The 15,216-nt window shown below is 40.3% G+C and overlaps 1 protein-coding gene across 3 annotated transcripts in view; it reads right to left on the bottom strand.

The window, feature by feature from the left end:
• Gpbp1 (GC-rich promoter binding protein 1) overlaps positions 1 to 14,440 on the bottom strand; it is a 60,021-nt gene extending 45,581 nt beyond the window's left edge. The window contains exons 1-3 of one of the 3 annotated variants that reach the window (XM_047555109.1): positions 14,154 to 14,440; positions 11,961 to 12,911; positions 9,744 to 9,820 (exon numbers count right to left, since the gene is read on the bottom strand). The gene's annotated coding sequence lies outside the window, so the exon portion shown is untranslated. The remainder of the gene's footprint in view (positions 1 to 9,743; positions 9,821 to 11,960; positions 12,912 to 14,153) is intronic. The other 2 variants (XM_047555107.1, XM_047555110.1) reach the window with 2 other exon arrangements.
• Between the last annotated feature and the right edge of the window lie 776 nt (positions 14,441 to 15,216).

Raw genomic sequence — 15,216 nt, 5'->3', positions numbered from 1 at the left:
TGTTTCTATACATGAACAAAATAAGAACAGAAGAATGGACAAATGATATAAATGAAGTCCACAGAAAAACATCTTACAGATAAAAAATCTTCATTCTCATTTGAAAGAAAAAGGCAAAATACCAAAGGAAAAACATTTGACACCCATTTAGTGCTATAAACGTAAGGTGGCATACCTCTAATGGAGAATAGTTTTCCATATCATTCAAAATCAAAGAAATTTATTTATAGGCATTCACCCCATATTCATAAGCATACTCCCTACCACTGTTCCTAAATGCAAAAACAAAACGAAAATTAACAAGAAATAACCGTAAGTACATAAATAAAAGTATGGTTAAATAGAGCACTATGCAATCAATAAAAACAATGAGGTAGAGGTGTAGCTCAATGGTACAACAGACACCTAACATTCAAAAACTCTGCATTCTACTTCAGCATGCAAATGGGGGGATATGATTAGTATATGTGTATATATAATATATATAAATAAAATATCATTGGTCTCTAGAAAAATACATAAGAAAACAGCAGCAGTTTCCTCAATGGCAAACAGTTGGGGGTGATTTTTTCTCCTACAAACTTTTGCATCTTTTCTTTGAACTGTATACATGAATTCAAAATAATTTTAAATCCTTTAGGTATGACTCAACTTTAGCATTTCCTGAACAGAAAATTGAACTCCACATAATCCATATTTTTGTGAAGCTAAATTAGCCTGAAGATTCCAAGAACAGTGAACAATTCTGAACAAATGAATTTTTTTAAAATGAGTCTAACCCGATGAAGAATTCAGTCCCAACAAATGCTAACAGAAACAGGATAAGTAAAAGACATCAAAATTAAAGTTCTTTACTTTAAGGACATAAATGGTCATGAACATAACTAAAAATATATACTGAATACACTATTTCCTATGCATGTGCTTAGATCTCATTATCTCATTTAGTTCTCATCACATTCCCCAGAAGGCTGATATACTTTTTAAAACAAGAAAAACAGGTTTTTATATAGATGCAAAGCACATTTTAAGTTCCCAAGGTCCCAATACTAGTCAGTAGTAGCTGAAAATCTTAATCACTGTGTATACATATACATACTATAAATAATCCAGTACACATTAAGTAGAGGTTTAACCTAATCATATAAAACACTGGCCTAATAATTAACTGAAATTTTAAGGTTTAGTCTTACTTGTCAAGTACTGTCTTGGCCTACAGCTATATTGAATCACACAAAATAGAAGTACCAATTTATACGAATAAAAAATGAGGAGAGAATCATGCACATCTGTAATCCCAGTGACTGGGAAGGCTAAGGCAGGAAGATCTCAACTTCAGGGCCAGCCTCAGCAACTTTGTGAGGCCCTAACAAGCAACTCGGTGAGACTGTCTCCAAAGTATTTAAAAAAAAAAAAAAAAAAAAAGTCAGGGGTCTCAGTGGTTAAGTGCCCCTGTGTTCAATCCCAATCACCAAAAAGAGCAGAGTATGAGTTGCCACTGCAGTCAGTTGCCACTAACCAACTAACCCAGTCACCTACACCTTCAAAATAGCCTAATGTCCTCCCCTGAAAATTAACTACTTGGAAGATTCCAATTTAACAGGACTAAGGTAAACACATTTTCACTTAAATTTAGGCATTCCCATATTTTTCCCGTAATTCATTTAAATGGTAGAGCAACTAAATAAATCATGAAAAATCTGAAACAAACAACTGAATTCAGGGGAAAAAAACCAAAGGTACCTATATTGCATAAGGAAAATCCTTTAAGACATCTTGGTTATCACGTGAATCCACTTTTGAAGTAAATTTCAACCTAGAGAGTGTTCCAAGACTAAAAATTTAATCACTATGAAACTTTAAGTGCTTCACATTTATGGTCTTTGTAGAACTTTAGTAAGAAAGCCTCTTGCTTGCAAGGAATCTGTAACCATGTTTTTCTCATACAAACCAGAACAAAATCACACTGAGAAATTCTTTAACACCAAAAAAGTAAAACTCTGTGAGCATAAATCTCCCTCATGTTTCTTATGAAAAAAAAAAAAAAGGTCAGGGGTCTCAGTGGTTAAGTGCCCCTCTGTTCAATCCCAATCACCAAAAAGAGCAGAGAAATTCATGGTCTTTCTGATTCTGAAAATGAGGAACTGAAAATTCTGTTCGCCTATATATTTCAATGTCATTTCTTGAAACCTAAAGGTAAATGCTTTTGTTTTTTAAATTGGAGACAATTTACCTGTTTCTATCCCTGATTCAACAGTTGAAAACTGGGGAAATTTTCTAAAACCGTCATGCTAAAGAAGTCTATCAGGCAGTACCTTCAAAAGATAATAGCAAATCCGAGACCAGTCTTAAATTCAGCAAACTAAAAGCTTATGCAACAAATTATTGAATCTAAGTAAATAAAATAGTTTGTAAATTATCTGACCAAAAAAAAAAAAAAAAAACCTGTCTATAAATAATCCATTGAGAACAAATTTCACCTAGTCCCCAAGCAGTTAAACAGTAGTTCTATGATAAAATACTAACTTCATTTACTCAGTTCAAAAAGACTAACTTATCTAAGAGTAATTCTTTTACTGTGCAAATACCTGCACCGAGAATACAACAGTAAACAAATGAGACAGGCCCCTGCCCTCAGAGAGTATGTGTTTATATAATGAAGATAAGCAGAAGATAATAAACAAGGTAATTATTGGTTAGGCTCCAGAAAAAATAGGATGTAACAGAATAAAAGGAATCAAAGGATATACACAGGGGGTTGCCCACTTTACATACAGTAACCAGAGAAAGTCTATCAAAGTGGTTACCAATGAGCTAAAACTGAGCTAGTCATGTGTGGTAGCAGTCACCCACAGTCCCCTCTATTTGAAAGTTTGAGATAGCGCTTGAGCACAATGGTGCATTGCCTGTAATTCCAGAAACTCAGGAGGCTGTGGCAGGAGGATCACAAGTTCAAGGTCAGTCTCAGCAACATATCAGCCCCTAAGCAACTTAGATCCTGTTTCCAAATAAAAAGGGTTTGAGATGTGGCTCAGTGGCACAGCATATCTGGGTTCAACCACAGTGCCAAAACACACACACACACACACCAAAAAAAGGGGGCGAAGGGGGGAAGGAAGGTTGAGGCAGGAGGATCTCTTGAGCCCAGGAGTTCTAGGTCAATCTGGACAACATAGTTAAGACCCCTATGTCAAAAATGAAGGAAAGAACCAGGCACAGTGGTACATGCCTATAATCCCCAGTAGCTAGGGAGGCTGAGGCAGGAGGATCTAGAGTTCAAAGCCAGTCTCAGAAAAAGCAAGGTGCTAAGCAACTCAGTGAGACCCTGTCTTTAAATAAAATACAAAACAGGACTGGGGATGTGGTTCAGAGGTCGAGTGCCCCTCAGTTCAATCCCCAGTACCCACCCCCCCACACCAAAAAAAGAAAGAGGCCGATGTAGCAGCACAGCCTATAATCCCAGTAAGCTGGAAGGCTGAGGCAGGAGAATTGCAGGTTCAAAGTCAGTCTCAGCAACTTTACAAAGCTGTAAACATAGTGAGATCACCTCAAAATAAAAAGGGCTACGAGGGGTGGGGCTGTGGCTCAGTGGTAGAGTGCTTGCCTAGCATGTGTGAGGTCCTGGGTTCAATCCTCAGCGCCACGTAAAAATAAACACAGATTAAAAAAAGGAATTAAAAAAAAATGGAGCAAGGCACAGTGAGGCATGCCTGTAATTCCATTTGCTCAGGAAGCTGAACCAGAGAGTCCCCAAATTCAAAGTCAGCCTCAGGAACTAAGCAGGACCTTGTCTCTAAATAAAATATGAAAAAGGGCTGGGAATATGGCTCGGTGGTCAAGCACCACTGGGTTCAATCCCTGGTAACAAAAAATAAATAAATAATAAATAAAATAGGGCTGGAGATGTGGCTCAGTGGTTAAGTGCCCTTGGTTCAATCCCTGATCCCAAAAAAAGAAAAGAAAAAATGAATGAAAGAAAGAACAAAAGAAATATTCACACCTGAGCTAAAAAGGAAAAAAATAATAGAAAGGCCCTGACAGTAAGGAAAATGCAAGGTATGTTCAAGGAAGAGAAAAGCCACAGGTTCAATGGACCAGTAAGACTGTAATGCAAACAGAACTGTAGAAAAAGAGAGAGGACAATAAAGATCCTTGCAGGATAACATGCATTTTACTTTCAGGGCCAATGGAAGACAAGTGTTTTAAGCAGAAAAATGACATGATCTAATTATCATTTTTGAATTTTTATTCTGATGTAAATAATAAACTAGGGCTGGGGAGATAGCTCAGTCAGTAGAGTGCTTGCCTTGCAAGCACCAGGCTCTGGATTCGATCCCCAGCACCACAAAATTAAATAAAATAATAAAAAATACAGTGCAAATGGTCAGGAAAAAGAGGTTACTGCAGTAATTTAGATAAGAGATGGTGTCCTGGACAAGTCTAGTGGTAGTGAGATAGAAATGGACATATTTGTTTAAGATCACAGTCATAATTGTACTGGCTGTTATTATTTCCTTTTCATGTACTTGCACCAAATAGAAAATAAAGTCTTGAGATGTCTACGAGTGGAGGAAAAAAAAAAGAAATGGACATATTTGAGAGATTTTGGAAACAGAGCAAATAGATTTGCTAATGGATTAGATGGGGGAAAGAAGGAATATGAAGATGGTTCCCAAGTGTTTTAGTTTGACTACATCTAGGATGATAGAGCCAATTACTAAGAATGGAATAGGTAACAGCCTAGGAAAGAGGAGCATTGCTTTGGAAGCTAAAGTGGATATGCGGAGCATTCAAGATTAAATTATGTCTAGATTATGGGGCAAAGATTGATGATTTAAGACTATCTGCATAAAGGTGGCCATTTTAAAGCTATGATGCCACATCACAAATTACACTAATATGATCCCAGAAAACTATAATGCATGTGTTTTAACAATTTTAAATATGTCACAAAATGCAAATCTAAATTCTGATCAATTCTGTCCATTTTGTATTTATTTATGTTCCAAATTCACAAATCCTCCCTCCCGGTTCATCATGTAGTCCTCAACCACTATCATCTGTTTAGTCAACTATATGACTGTTATCATTTTACAATTGTAATGTGTTTAGCATTCATTATTTTACTTGATTCTAATGATAACTTTAAGAAGTACTATTCTAGCAAACAAGAATAGTACTGGGTTCGATCCCCAGCACCCAAAAAAAAAAAAAACCTGTACCAGGCATGGTGGTGCAAACCTGTAATCCCAGTGGCTCAGGAGGCTAAGGCAGGGGGATCTGAGTTCAAAGCCAGCCTCAGCAATTTAGCAAGGCCCTAAGCAACTCAGTGAGACCCTGTCTCCAAATAAAATGCAAAAAAGGGCTGGGGATGTGCCTCAGTGGTTAAGTGCCCTTGAGTTCAATTCTCAGTATGAAACAATAAAATTAAAAAAAAAAAAAAAAAAACTGGCTTGGCCAACATCAAATAGTTATTACTTAATCAATGGGATGGAATGATGATTCAAGTTCAATGATTCTTATTATATATCCACACGTCAGAGAAATCTTAACGTTTTTGCTATGTTTACTAATAAGTAACAGTACACCACAAAGTTGACACTCATTTACTGAGGCAAGGAACATCTTCTCTAGCTGCTGCACCCCCATGACTCTAATCAATGGTAAAGTACCCAGGAAACAACTGACTGCAAACGCCACTCACAAGAGTAAGCCCTCTCCTGGAGGGGTGAAGAAACCTTATTGTTACAAGCCTGGTACTGTGGCACTCTGTGAAATTACAGGTTACCAGCAGCCCACTGAACTTCTGATTCACAACCTCCCCTTCCAGCGTGTGGTGCATCAAATTGCTCAGGACTTCAAAACAGACCTGCACTTCCAGAGCACAGCTACTGGTGCTTTGAAAGGAGGCAAGTGAGACCTATCTGGTTAGTCTTTTTGAAGACACCAACCTGTGTGCTGTACATGTCAAACATGTAACAATTATGCCAAAAGACATCCAACAGCATGGTGCATACACAGAGAACATGCTTAAGATTCACTATGATGGGAAACATTTCATTCTCAAAGAAAAAAAAAAAAAATTTTTTTCCCTCTTACTAGTTCTGAACATCACTTTCCTCCACAGGGTCAAACAGTACCTATGCATATGATTATTAAGTGGAAAAAATAGGATACAGAAATCAGCTACTCGCCATTTTTCCATTTTCATTTGTGTGAATTTTTAATAGAAATGTGAGATGTAAAACATTAATTCAAGTCAAAATGTTTCAGTGAACATGCTTCAGCAGTTCAACTTCATAACAATTATAAATAAAACTGTTAAAATTTTCTGGGAAAAAAAATATATAAGAATTCCAGATTCACTGCTGAAATAAGGCAGGCAGGCATGGTGGTGGAAGCCTGTAATCCCAGCTACTTGGGAGGCTGAGGCAGGAGGATGGAAAGTTTGAGGCTGGTTTCAACCACTTGGTGAAACCATGTTTCAAAATTAAAAAGGGCTGGGGTATATAGCCTAGTGGTGGAATGCTCCTTCATTCAATTCCCACTATCACACACAAAAATAATAAAGAATGGGAAACCCTGTACAACAATTACTTCCAGGGACAAATAACACCTGTAACTATTCTGATGTGTGGGGCAACTGACAAAAAAGGAAAAAGGTAAAATTTAAGAGATCCAACTACAAAAAGGGTTACCTGTAATTAACATTTTCATGAGGGTCTGGTTTGAAAGTAATAGAACTACTTCCCCAAAATTACATATAAATTTCACAAAATTATCAATTTGAAATAATTCTCAGGTAGACATGGTGGCACAGGTCTATAATACCAAAAACTCAGAGGCTGAGGCAGGAAGATAGCAAGTTCCAGGTCAGCCTCAGCAATTTAGCAAGGGTCTGAGCAACTTAGGGAGATCTTGTGCAAAATTAAAAAATATAAAAATGGTGGGGATGTAGACCCTGGGTTCAATCCCAAGTACAAGGAAAAAAAAAAGAATTCTCAGAAATCACTGTCTTCTATTCCTATTCATGTCCCCAAAAGGAATTCATGGTAATAACCTCTGGTGCATGAGGCAGGAGGTGGGATAAAGAATACATCTCTTGGGGCTGGGGAGATAGCTCAGTTGGTAGAGTGCTTGCCTTGCAAGTACAAGGTCCTGAGTTCAATCCCCAGCACCACAAAGAAAAAAAAAAAAAAAAAAAAAAGAATACATCTCTTTCCAACCTGCTTTTTCTACATACCCCACAAATAAAGTTGCTGACGAAACAAAATCAAGAGCTATGTTTTAAGTAGGTTTCTCTGGCCACAGCAGAGACTTTAGGAAGGGAAAGAATAGGAAAAAAAAACAAAAATTAGTTGACTATTTCTTTAATCGAAAATCAAACTCGAATAGTAAATGAAAACTAGAGAAGCAAAGCTGTGTATCATAAACACAAGAAAAAATGTCAAAGATTCAACTTCAAGTTAGCATGAATGGTATGCAGGCAATGCCAGTAACAGGAGATAACAGCTCAATGGGGTGGCGCATGCCTGCAATCCCAGGGATTTGGGAGGCTGAGACAGGAGGATCACAAGTTCCAGGCCAGCCTAAGCAAGGCACTGAGCAACCTGGGAAGGCCCTGAACAACCTGGCCTGTCTTGGGGTTAAAAAAAAAAAAGAGAGAGATAAATAATTTGAGGGGATATGATAAATACTGGTTTGAGACATGAACTATACTAAGTAGAATATTAGAATATGAAGATAATAAACCTTTACATCTGCATTACATTCTGCAATTAACAAAACACTCCATATCATTATTACTATCAGTTTAATGAGAAAGCCAAAAGGTTAGGTAAACATAAAAGACCAAACATGCCTAACATGGCAATGTGGCACAAACCTGAAATCCCAGCTGTATCAGTAAGAAAAATATATATATATATGCCTTTTTCAAGATATTCTGTATACTAAACCAAGTCTCTATCCCATTACTTTTTCTATATCCAGCCATTATCCTTTTTCTATATAATTATCTTACCTGTACCTAAACTGCTAACAAAAAATTGTATCAAAAATAAACCAGAGCAGGTGGTGCACGCCTAGCAACTCAGGAGGCTGAAGCAGGAGTATCACAAGTTCAAGGCCAGCCTCAACAACTTAGAGACCCTGCCTCAAAATAAAAAATAAAAAGGGATGGGGACATGGCTTGGTCGTAAAAGGCCCCTGTGAAACCCCCAGTACCAAAAGAATAAAAAATAAAAGACAAGTTGGGTAAGTCAAAGATCATCTGAGCTGGGTTCAGAATCTATCCTTCACTTGCTTTCTTTACTTTTGGACTATATGTTCATTTGTCCCTGTAACTCTTCCCAAATTTCTGTTTTGCACATTTCTGTCCTTTCCCTATTATTCCGCCTTTCTCAATTTTGACAAATCTGTGCAAAGAGGCTATGAGTGAGATCCAAATATACTCTAAAGACACATTTTAATTTTTAGCAACTCAAAGGTATCACCAAAATAGCCATCAACAAATAGCAGGCTGGGTAGGTACAGTGGTGCATGCCTGTAATCCCAGTGACTCAAGTCTGAGGCAGCAGGATCACAGGTTTCAAAGCCAGCCTTCAGCAATTTAGCAAGACCCTATCTCAAAATAAAAAAATCTTAAAAAAAAAAAAAGGGCTGGGGATGTGGATCAGTGGTTAAGCGCCCCTGGGTTCAATCTTACATGTACATAAGGGTAATGATGTTTGTCACATTCCACCATCTTTCCTTCCCCACCCCCACACCTTCCCTCATTTCCCTCTAAGCAATCCACCATTCCTCCATTCTTCACTTAAGCTCCCCTCATCCCAACCCCCCCCACCCCTACTATGTATCAGCATCCACCTATCAGAGAAAACATTCAGTCTTTGGTTTTTTGGGATTGGTTTATTTCACTTAGCATGATATTCACCAGCTCCATCCATTTACCTGCAAATGCCATAATTTTATTCTTTTTTATTGCTGAGTAATGTTCCATTGTGTATATATATCAGTTTCTTTATCCATTCATCTACTGAAGGGTATCTGGGTTGGTTCCACTCGATGCCATTTCTTTTTGTTGTTTTTGGTTTTTTTTGTGGTGCTAGGGATTGAACCCAGGGCCTTGTGAATGCAAGGCAAGCACTCTACTCGATGCCATTTCTAACCGAGTACCTTTTCCAGTTCTAGCCTCCCTAAATCTTAATTTTCTCATGCTTGCATAATAGCACTTTCCTCATAATACTGTTTTTAAGAATTAAGATATACCAGCCGGGCATGGTGCCACTTGCCTGAATTCCAGCAGCACTGAAGGCTGAAACAGGAAGATCCAAGATCAAAGTAAGCCTCAGCAATTTAGTGAGACCCTAAAGAACTCTGCAAGACCCTGTCTCTAAACAGAAATATTTTTTAAAAGGCTGGGATATGGTTCAGTGATTAAGCTCCCCTAGATCCAATCCCAAGTACCAGAAAAAAGATATACCATATAAAGCCCACTGGAAAACACATGAGACCATTATCATCCATAATTGGTAGCTCCTGTAATTACTTAGACCTATAGTTTATACATCAGAGGTAGGGAGGGAGAATGAATAAGAGATATAAAAAGAAAAGAGGAATGGGGGGGAGGGGAAGCAGACCAGCAATTGCTCCAATTACTAGTGATACTATTATTTTAATCTCCAGAAAATAAAATATTAAAGACATTTATCAAAACATTCAAGTAGCACAGTGGAACACACCTGTAATCCCAGCGACTAGGGAGGCTGAGGCAGGAGGGTCACAAGTTCAAGGCCAGCCTCAGCAACTCAGCGAGACCCTGTCACAAAATAATAAAAAGGGCTGGGGATGTAGCTCAGTGGTAAAGCACCCTGGCTTCAAATCACAGTACCCGAAAACAAAACAAAAGAAAAATTCAAGTAAATGTGTTCTTGAACAACTATTATAAGCAAAGTTTGTAAATGTCAGACTACACAAGGATTAAAGTGTTAAAAAAAAAAAAAAAATTGCCTATGAAGTATTCTATTCTGCCTGGGAGAAACAATAAGGAAATTTAAAGAAAAACCATCACAAACAACAAATGCTATATACTTCTTTGTAAATAAAGATCATTTGATTCCAGTCAACTTCATAATCACATTAAAGCTGCATATTCTTGGACTGTCTTGGATTGTCATTAAAGTCATTAAGTTGGAATGCATAAAATATAAGCTCCCCCAAGTGAAGGGAGTAGAATGTTATCACCAATTTCATATAAATTGAAACAGAAACTCAATTACTCAATCTACAGACACCTAATGAAGAAAACACATACAACCCAGTCTATTATGACAAAGGGAATTGTCACTCTAATATCAATTTTAGAAGAAAAAATAAATTCTACAATCATTATTTGACTACCTACATTCTTTTAGACTCTACCTCTTTTGCTCTAGGAGAGCTAACAGTATTCAACAGGTTAGCAAAAAAGTTTAGAAATAAATGAGCAAGTGGGCATGGTGGCACAGGTATGTAATCCCAGCAACTCAGGAGGCTGAGGCAGGAGGAATACAAGTTTGAGGCCAATCTCAGCTATTTAGCAAGGCCCTGAGCGACTCAGCTGACTGTCTCAAAATAAAAAAAAATTAAGAGAGCTTGGGGAATGTAAATGTACTTCAATGGTAAAGTGCCCCCGGGTTCAATTCCCTGTACCAAAAAAAGAAACGAGCAACCAACAAGTTATCTTGAGAAAAGTGCTCAAAAAGTATCATCTTTTATGTCAGGAAAATAATTAGATGAAATAAACTCCAATTTATTTTAGCTACACTGATCTGTTCACTAATATTAATTGCCTGAAAACAAAGTTCAGTGAATTTCTTTAAAAACAACCCCCAGTGCCCACAATTCCCTAAAAAATTAAATGTAGTAACTGTCACTGAAAACATTCATTGCTGAAAAACACAAATATCATTAAAACATAATTAGCCAAAGAATTTCTACTATAGCAATTAAGTCACAACTTTTTAAAAAGCACTATAAACCTAAGCCAGTATAACATTCCTGGGAGGGAAAATAATACATAATGGTCATGTTACTTTAAAGGTTCTTAATTCAGCTTGCTCAGTTGCTTTCTCTTTCTTTCCTGGTCATTAGTTTTCTTTTTGAAACTAAAATTCTAACTCCATTTGAAATACAAAACCGCTTCAACAAATTGTTTCAAAAAGTTAATTCTGGCCTGGCATGGTGGTGAACACCTGTAGTCCCAGCTACTCCGGAGGCTAAGGCAGAAGGATTGCAAGTTCAAAGCCAGCATCAGCAACTTAGTGAAGCTCTAGTCAACTTAGCAAGATCCTGTCTCAAAATTTAAAAAGGGTGGGGAATGTGGCTCAGTGGTAAAGCACCCCTGTTAAATCCCCAGTACCAAAAAGAAAAAAAAAAAAAAGTTAATTCAAATAATGGGTTAAAATGTTAGGAAGGGTTTGACTTAAAATAAGCAATTTCATGAAATTGATTAAAAACCAAGAGCTGTGCGCTATAATTTGTTTTAAACAACAAATGTGAACACTAAACTTCATTTGCAATATAGTCTAAACCCACATTTAGAAAGTAACTGCCTATCAAAACATACATTTAATATGTAAAACAGCTAACTCACAGAAAAGTGAAACAATTTTTCCCTACCTTTCTACTATTCTATGAATCCACAGCCCAAAGTGAACACTGACCATATGGATTTAGCTTTTTAAGAGCACAAAAACCTGTAACTTAGAACTTTATCTGAAATATTTCTAATCTTTAAATCTCTATTTTCTGCATTTCAATTTACTCAATGGTTAATGGTTGTTTTTCAGACTGTCCAGGAAACTGAAACCAAGCAATACTACTGCAAGAAAATGAAAGGTTTCCAAGAATAACACAGGATAAATTTGACTCTCATTAGTTTACAAATGAACATTTGATTTGCTCACCACAATACTTACAAATTCCAACAGGACTGGCCACGAAGGTGTTGGTTTTTTCTCTGTAATCTTTATGTTTTCCAGTTTGTTTTTTTATTTTGTATCCTCTGAAATAATACCCAAGTTCTTTGAAGATGCTTAACCTATGACTATTTGACATAGAGTTATTTCAAGTCAGCTACCCATACTTCTGTTTTAAAGTTTTCATATGGCTATCTCCAGAATTAGCCAAGTTCCTCGGATTTAAGATCAAAGTCTTCTTTATTATTCCATGTACTTGTCACTGTTGTACTTATCCACTCCAGATGAAATATCCAATTTATGAGCCAAAAAGCAGAAACAAACAGAAAATTTCACATCTGAAGAGTATTCCTAAACATCAGCACATAAAAAGACACAAATAGCTATCTCAATACTACCATGCTGGTGGAAAACTGCAACATCTTAAATTTCCACGTAAGTAAAAGATAAAAAGAAAAAAGCTCTGTATTCTTTCAATGTCTTCATTTAGAAAAGCTGTCCCATTGTGACATGAAAAGGGCTGAGGTCAAAAATTCCTAAAAGTTTTAATAAAGGTAAAAATAAACTGCCATGAAACTTTAACAATACTCAAACAGTAATTTGAAGCTGCTGAAACTATTCAGTACACAAATCAAACATATCTTAAACAGTTTTGGCTGAAGAACAACAACAGGATGGGGGGGGCAAAAATATCACCAGCTGAAATACTTTAACCAGTTATATAATCCGTTTGAACCAAAATACTGAAGAAATGCCTGGGTCTCTTTAAGTAGCTTGTTGAATCGGTTCACTACTATCAAGTCACTTCAGAGATGATTCTTGCCAATTTTAATAAACTTCTGGGGCAAAATTATCCAAAAACATTGTAATTCCAAAATGGCCACTTGAAATATCCGGGGCCTTTTACAGAAAACCTAGAAGATGATCTTCATATCTGAATAATTCAATCACCTGTAAAAGTTATTTGAAAAATTAAATTACACAGGGTTCTGGCTTTGAGCTTAAAAAAGAAAAATCTACCCCATGTTAAAAGGTCAACCTTTAGAGCAAAATTCACTTCTGTGTACTCTACAGGGGCCTGGACAAGGGTCGTACCAAAGCACGCACTCTTCAAAGTCTACTGAATGAGAAGGACGTGGGGGGCGGGGGAGGGGGACACCAGTGGGTAATGGTAGCCAAGGAGGACAAGTACTGATGTGAACCAGGAACAACGTGCGGATAAAATACTAGGGAACTGGGGAATCATATGAGCAAAACAAACCTTTTGAAGAAATATTAGAACCATGAAATTGACAATCTTACAAAATATCGTTCCCAATCCTACTCAATGTTCCAAAGGAAAACGAATAGTTGTGCTACCATGGAGCATTAGTAAACGTTAACTTGGGAGAATGAGGAACACAGAGAGACGCTCCCTCCAATTAGAATGTTTAAAAGAGGCATATTTTCTCCACTAAGCCAGCGAGGTGGATGAGGAGCGGACCAAGGTGCTTCCTTAAATTCGCCTGAGGGTCAGACTTCCCCGCTCCGGAGGGCAGCAGTGGGATAAAGGTGTAGCTTCCTATTTCCTTAAGATAGGAAAACAGGTTCTTCCCAAAGCTGAGGGGGTGCGAGGTACCAGGCCCTACTCGTAAACCCGAGAAAAAAGGGTCTCTCTCTCTCTCTCCAAACAAGAGCAAGTCTCTCCAGTCCCCACAGGACTCAAGAGGACCAAGGAAGCACTCGCCTCGGTCCCCGGCAAGTGCCAAGGACCCGAGAGGCGGGGAGCGCGGAAGCGCGGCTGAAGAAAACAGCCGAAGGCCACAAGTCGGCCTCGACTCCCTCAGCCTCGGAGAAGGGTAGTGGTGCACAGCAGGCGGGCGCGTGCGAGGCCTGAGGAGACCGAGCACGGAGGGCGCCGGACTCGCTCCAGCCTCCGCCACACACTCCCCCCCGCCCGCAGCCGCCGAGGCAAAGCACCCACCCCCTCCCACAACCGCCACCTCCGCTCCACCGGGGCTGAGTCAACACCCGGACGGGGCCTCCCCGCGCCTCCCTCCCCTCGCCCCTTTTGCTCCTCACCGCCCCCCCGGCCGCGGGCAGCCTCACACCTCGCGCCGCCAACGCCGCTCCCGACCCCTCAAACCCCAACGCCGACACGGGCAGCCCCCTCCTCCCCCGGACTCCCGCGTGGAGCACAGAGGACGGTATTACCTTCTGCCCCACCAGAGGTGTCCCTGGCCTGGGGGTGCCGCTGCGCTCGATCCCGGGAGGAGGTTTTCGGTACTTTGAATAATCCCCTTTTGCCGCTTTTCCCTCCCCCACAACCAGTCTCAGTCCCAAAATGGCGCCGACCCGATCCGCAATGTTCTGGGCCAAGTCTCGCGAGATCGTGGAAGGTGGTGAGGCGGGGAAAGAACTTGAGGGGCTGAGGAGAAGAGGGAAGGCGGGGCGAGGAGGAGGAGGAGGGAGAAAGGGTGTGCAAGAAGCGGTGCGAACGAACCTACTGGGCGGGGCAGCAGGAGGAGCGCCTGCACCAGAGAACCTTCTGGCCGAAGCAACCGCTCACGCCCCGGTCAAAGAAGCTCCGCCCTCTACGTCGGGCGACTGGGGGAGGGGAGGGCGTGGCTACGACTGGGGGCGGGGCTTCGAGGAGGCCCCGGAGGCAGGGACGCGGTGGGGGGGCGGTGGCTCCGCGCGGTGACGTCAGGAGCAGCTGGAGTCGGGGATTACCCCCTGCTGCTGACGTGAGGACGGTGAACAATCGGGAACGTTCGGTGGAAGGGGGAATTCCCCGCCGCTCCCAGATGAGCCGCACCTCCCGCCCCTCCCCTCACCCGCGGCCGCCCGAGCCGAGTTGGTGGGGCCGCCGAGAGGGCGAGAGGGGATCGCCGGCGCCAGGCAGCCGCCGCGCGGGTTCGGGCGGCGCACTGTGCGGCGTCTTCCCTGGAGCGGAACTCGCCCGAGCCGCTACGCTCGTCTCTCGCCGGCCGCAGCGCTAGCGCCCCGAAGAATCGGAGAGCGCACGTCGCCTCTTCTGGTACAGCGCAGGCGGAGCGCTGCAGTGATGCGGCGCCCTGGAGCAGTCAGTCCACCTTCGTCTGCAAATAAGGAGTGTGTCGAACATCAGTAATAAGTGCAGGAGGCGGGTGGCTGATGAAAGGAAACATGCTGGGAATGAAGCCCAGGTTCCCGGAGGGTTAAAAGCACTACCAAATGTGATCGTGGTAATTGTTATTCTTCACTCTGAACTACCTTAGGTGAATTATTTAGAAAA

This window comes from Sciurus carolinensis, chromosome 6, assembly GCF_902686445.1.
Source record: "Sciurus carolinensis chromosome 6, mSciCar1.2, whole genome shotgun sequence".
In the NCBI taxonomy this organism is placed as follows: domain Eukaryota; kingdom Metazoa; phylum Chordata; class Mammalia; order Rodentia; family Sciuridae; genus Sciurus; species Sciurus carolinensis.
Note: the sequence above shows the minus strand (reverse complement) of the source record. Positions and strands in the feature narration are given on the sequence as shown.